At 42.6% G+C, this 5,706-nt stretch overlaps 1 long non-coding RNA gene across 1 annotated transcript; it reads left to right on the forward strand.

Annotated features, from left to right (window-relative positions):
* Positions 1–4,756: 4,756 nt before the first annotated feature.
* LOC120916057 lies at positions 4,757–5,344 on the forward strand. Its single transcript, XR_005743938.1, has 3 exons — positions 4,757–4,946; positions 5,046–5,208; positions 5,306–5,344. It is a non-coding gene; the product is annotated as an uncharacterized LOC120916057 (long non-coding RNA).
* Positions 5,345–5,706: the final 362 nt, after the last annotated feature.

The following is a 5,706-nucleotide window of genomic DNA, read 5'->3' on the forward strand; positions in this document are numbered from 1 at the left end:
CTAAGTCAGTACATGGCTCGTTAAGTAATGAGATTTGTTGTTCTGTAAGGGTGGAAAGATGTATTTTTTCAAGCCAGTCTAGTGACATGGGGTGGGGGTGTGTTTGAGATCCCGAAAGAGGTGAACATTTTCATGACATCTTGGGGATGAGACAACATATTGCCATTTTGATTACGTAGTTTATAAACATGAGGGGGTTTTGGAGTCTGAGTTCAATTTTCTAGCGAACATTGGTGAAGCTAAGTTCCGTGCAATAGAAATTTAGCTTTTGAAAATCTCATTGACTTCTCTGTATCTTCTGATAATAATGTGTCTAGGGCATGGCGTTTCAACTGAATGAGCTTAGTCAGATCGGGAGAAGTTGACTGGCTAAGTTTAGATTGTGATTGTGAAGTTCATTGGTAAGACATTTAATGTCAGGCAATTTTTTTTTCTTAGCCGCAGCAATGTTAATAAAATGGCCTCTTAGCACAGCCTTGTGGGCAGCCCAAATTGAGGTGGGAGGCGAGTCCTCAGGCCTATTGTCAGTAAAGTATTCTTCAAGGTGCGTATACATTTTTTGAAAGATGGAAGGGTCAGACAGGAGGGAGTCATTCAGTCTCCAGCTGAAGGTGGTGGGGGGTAAACCTATATGGGAAGTTTCAAAAACAAGCATGTTATGATCAGACCATGGACATGGGTGAATTGCGGCTGAGGAGAAGTTTGCTAGTAGAATGGGGGTGCAGAATATATAATCAAGTCTGGCATAACAGTTCTGTGAATGGGAATAATGTGTGTATTCTTTGATACCTATATTATATGCTCTCCAAGAGTCAATTAGCTGAAGTCTACTGAGGGAACGGTTAATGGATTTGGAGAATGCTTTGGAGGAGGGAACAACCCTACTCCTGTCTAATGCGGGGTGGGCCACTAAAGTAAAGTCCCCCCGATTATCATATGAGGTGAGTTAAATTGGTCTAGGACGTCAAAAAAATTGTTAAAAAACGAGGATTGTGAGTCGTTTGGGGCATACACTGAAGCCAGGGTAAGGGAACGTCTGTTAATATTACCTTTCAGGATTATAAAGCGACTGTCAGTGTCTTTATAGATGTTATATAGTTCAAATACAATCGTGTTACGGACAAGTATTGCAACTCCCCTGGATTTGTTGGCAAAGGTCGTGTAGTGAATCTGATTAAAGGATTTATCAAAATATTGTGGGTGGTTTGCTGAAGAGAAATGGGTTTCTTGTAATAGAATTATGTCTGCGCCTAATCATTTATAGTGTTTAAATCCTTTTTTTGCGCTTGTTAGGGGAGTTAAAACCCTGCATGTTATGAGAAAATATTTTAAGACCCATTATTAAAAAAGTAAGGTGAGCTGGGTGAGAAATATGGGTTGGGGGGAAATTCTAATTTTATCAAACAGCAAATAATCATAGTACAAAAAATGCATAGTCTGAAAATCTCAAAAGAGCAGATGGAGTGCAAATCAACTGATATAAAGCAGTATTTCAGAGATTATAGGTTGTAAAAAAATTCTGTCATCTCAACTGTCACTAGAGATCTAAAATAAGAAAGTAGATGAGGTCTTCCATTTCGTGTAAAAACTAGAGCCAAAAGGGCTAAAAACAAATTGAAAAAACATTGAAACAAAAGGGGGCTAATGGACAAAAAGTCCAAAAGCCACAGAGATTTAACCTGAGGACAATTCAGTCCTGATTCCTCCAACGGAACCCGCCGCAACATCCCAAAAAGAGGGAAGGCAGAGGCACACAAGGGTAGAATGGGAACAAACCAGCGCCGGCGGATATGCCAGGCATCTTTTAAACATCAACATATGAAATGATAACGTGCATGGTAATGAGACATGGCCTTGTATAATAACAAGATATAGCTGTATGATAGAGCGTTCAAACATCTGGAACTTCCTGTAAGTAACATCAGAACAAAATCTACCCCTCCCTCCTAACTACATCTGGGTAAAATCAAACCATCAGATTGGGGGAATGTCATCCATTTAGAGAATTAACAGGATCAGTGTTAATGAGCCTCAATCCAAGCATTGGATCAACAAGGTCAGAGCTGAAAGAAGGCAATTAGTAGAACTTAGCCTAAAATAATAAGAATAAAAAAAAAAGGGGGGTGCAAATAATGGCGGGATAAAATGTAGATTGCACAACAAGGCGATGGGGGAAAAGTAAAAAAAAAAGGGCCCAGAGCAAAGTTGGTGTGGTGTGTTCCTTTAAGGGTGATCAGGCAGCCTGGTCTTGGAAAGGATGGTTCATGGTTCCATCTTCTTTGATCCCGCTGAGAGCGTCTAGATGAAGGGGTGGACAACCCTGGCGAGGATCTGGGAGTAGGGGGGGATCGTCTGGGTGGGGATTGCTCCAGCAAACCTAATTTGGCAAGCAGATCTTTGCCCTCGATGATGTTATAAACTGTGTAGGTGGTACCATTGTGCATGATAGACAGCTTGAATTAAAAACCCCAGCGGTACTTGATTCTTGCAGTTAGTAACCTCATTCATCCTGCGTCTCCTATCCAGGGTTGCAGGGGATATATCAGGATATATCTGTAGCCTGATCCCATCCAGCTCAATATTGTGTGTATTTCTGGAAGCCCTCATTATGTCTTCTTTGGTAATAAAGTCTTTCATACACATTATTATATCACGTGGTGGTTTGTCAGGAGCAGGTTTAGGCCGAAGAGCTCTGTGCAGTCTATCACAGGCAAAGGCAGATAGAGGTTTATCAGGGACCAGGTTATGGAACAGTTTGGTGATAGCCGGATTCAAATCAGTGATGGTCTCAGGGACCCCATCGTACCCTAATATTGTTTCTCCTGTTCCTGTTGTCCAAATCTTCTATGTGAGCTTGCATAAAGGAGAAGCTGTCCGCAAGAGATTCATAGTCCTTCCTGAGGTCATTATGAGCTAAAGGCAGCTCTTAATGTTTAGTCTCTAGGATATCAAGCTTACCCACCAATTTTTCATAAATAGTAGTCAGACTGGCATCTAGATCTGATTTATTGAGGGGGAGAGCGTACTCACAGTTATTGGTAGGCAGAGCGGGAGTCTGTGTGGAGCTGTTGGAGGCCACGTGTGTGCCGGCGCCATCTTGGGACATCCTCCCTGTATTAGTGGAGCGCTCCAGGCCCAAAAGAAAGTTTGTCAGCGTGTGGTTAGAGCGGCTATTAGGCCCTTTTTTTTTGCTGGCATGCACCGGGATGTTCCACGGGGGTGCAGGTGTAAGTTGGGTGATGATGTGGGTTGAAAAGCCCCGGGATTCCAGCCTGGCAGATCCGGTCAGACGAAACTAAGCTCAGAAGCGTCTGTCCAGCATCGCGCCGCGCATGCGCCCCCAATGGAGACTCTTTTCATTCATGTCATTACGCCTATTGTAAAACACAGGGGGTAGTGTACATTATGTTTTTCCCTTGTGGAGCATTTTACATAGGCAAAACTAGACAAGAGTCCAGGAAAAGAGTTGAAAAGCACATCAACAGTATGAAAATTGGAAATCTATATCTCCCATTAGGGAGACATGTTGCTAGACAACATCAATATAGAATGCCCAAAGTCACCTTTTCAGTGTTGGAACGTAGACATATTCCACAAAGAGGTGGAGACTGGAATAAGGCCTTGCTCCAGCGGGAGATGCGCTGGATCAGATGCGTTAAAGCAACCACCCCTCCAGGCCTTAATGAGATGGAGAGCTTTAGGCCTTTCCTAGATGGATTCAGCTCCGCAAAAAACGGATTAATTCCCTTTTAATTTTTCCTCCTTTCTATTTCATCATTCCGGTTTGTTTTTCTGTTTTGGTTTGGTTTTCTTTTTTCTTCTCCTACATCATCCCATTTACCCCATACCTCCTATTAGGGGTATTATAACTTTAACATCCCTATGAGTTCTTCTGAATGGAACTCTGGGGGACCTTTTCCTCTAAACACAGTATATACAGTATTTTTTGGGTTTTTCATTATCACCATTTAGGTATTATTATTGTTTAAATTTTATTTGAGCATTATAATTTGTACATTTTTGTATGTATATGTATTCCATATATTGATATGCCCTGTGTCTGCCTGGCCCCCATGGGGTCACCATACTGCCTTTTGTTTCTCCCATTTACATCATTCCCCTGATCACTGGGTACCTCTCCGTCCATCCGGTGCCAGGGAGAGAGTTTTTCGTGATTTTTCAGCTTGCTGTTTTTTTCTGTGAACCTCTTTGATCTCCTGAGTTGTTACTTTGGAGACATTCCCTGGCACCGCCGGTATTTAGCCCTATTATGATTCCTTGGGAATGTACACCAGATAATGGTTCTTGGAGTGCATCTCTGGGACTCCTTTTCCCCATACATAGTTCTTTTGCCCGGTTTTTATATCACTGAGCCTGTGCCTTCCTTATGTGTCTCTGTGCATGGCTTTCCCTCTTCCAAAATGGCGGCGCTAGCGCTTCCGATGTGGCGTGCGGATGCCGCTTTTGGTGTTTGGAGGGAGAGCATGTTCTATTGGAGAGAATCCCCCTGTTTTCTGTGGTTTCCATGGATGCGGTTGGTGAGCCTTTCCCTCTTCCGCGTCCATGCACTCAGTGCCTGGGTGACCCTCGGTCATTGGCGCGGTTCATGAGGTGGGCGGGACTACGCCACCCCTCATGCTGAGGCTCATACAGGGATTGGTGCGACCCGCAAATCGGGCGGGATCACACCTTGTTGTTATTTTGTTCTTGTCATGTGACGCATCCTACAGCTGCGATCACATGACGAACTTTGGCCAATTAGAACGGGTGGGGGTATATATAAGGACACCGGGGAGACTGTATGGCGTCTTCCTTCTCCCCAGCAGGTTGGCTGTGGAGTTTTCTCTCCCTAGAGGTTTAGAGGTTTTTATCTGTGCAGCCCTTTGCGGAAACCTTGGATGGAGATTCCTTTATACATTCCTTTCGGATCCCACTTTTCATCCTAGGTAAGCAGTGCACCTCTCTGTAGGATGCATGAATATCTAGATGCATCTCTGCCTTTTAAATTCATGGGCTTTTTTCACACTACTTCTCCTCTTTTTTAGACATAATATTACGCCATGAATATTGGATCCTTGTTCCTGGTCTCTGATGAGATGGTTGGGTGACCCATTATTTGATCAGAGTGGTGTTTTGGATGGGGATACACTTTTTTGACAGCGTGGAGACTGCTGGGGGTTTGATGCATACACACAGGCATTCAATAAAGTGAGTTTCTTTATTGATATTCTTGTATGATGTTATATTGGATATGATTATTTTTATTTTTTATTCTATTCTATTCAATTTATTTTTCTTTATTTAGATACAATAAGACACAATATGATGTGGAAAATTGGGAGAAGATGGACAGCCGCACTCCAGAAGAACTTCAGAAAGTTGTCTTTATTCGGTAAAAATCAGCATACAAAACAAAATACAGCCACAGAAGGGGACAGCCGACATGTTTCGCACTACATTAGTGCTTGGTGCTTAGACACAATATGATATGTAGATATGTGCATTCCTGTTCGTACAAATGTTATTTTCGTACGAAAATGTTCATTTTCGTACCCGCAGAATAATGTGTACATAGGAAAAAATTAAAGCACCAAAATACGAAATCTACGGGATTATGAATGAGCCGCATAACGAACAACCGCAAATACGAACGAACGATCCGACAAAAATACGACAAAACGAAAACGGCAAAAGAACGAAAATTAC

This window comes from Rana temporaria, chromosome 10 (genome assembly GCF_905171775.1).
Source record: "Rana temporaria chromosome 10, aRanTem1.1, whole genome shotgun sequence".
Lineage (NCBI taxonomy): Eukaryota > Metazoa > Chordata > Amphibia > Anura > Ranidae > Rana > Rana temporaria.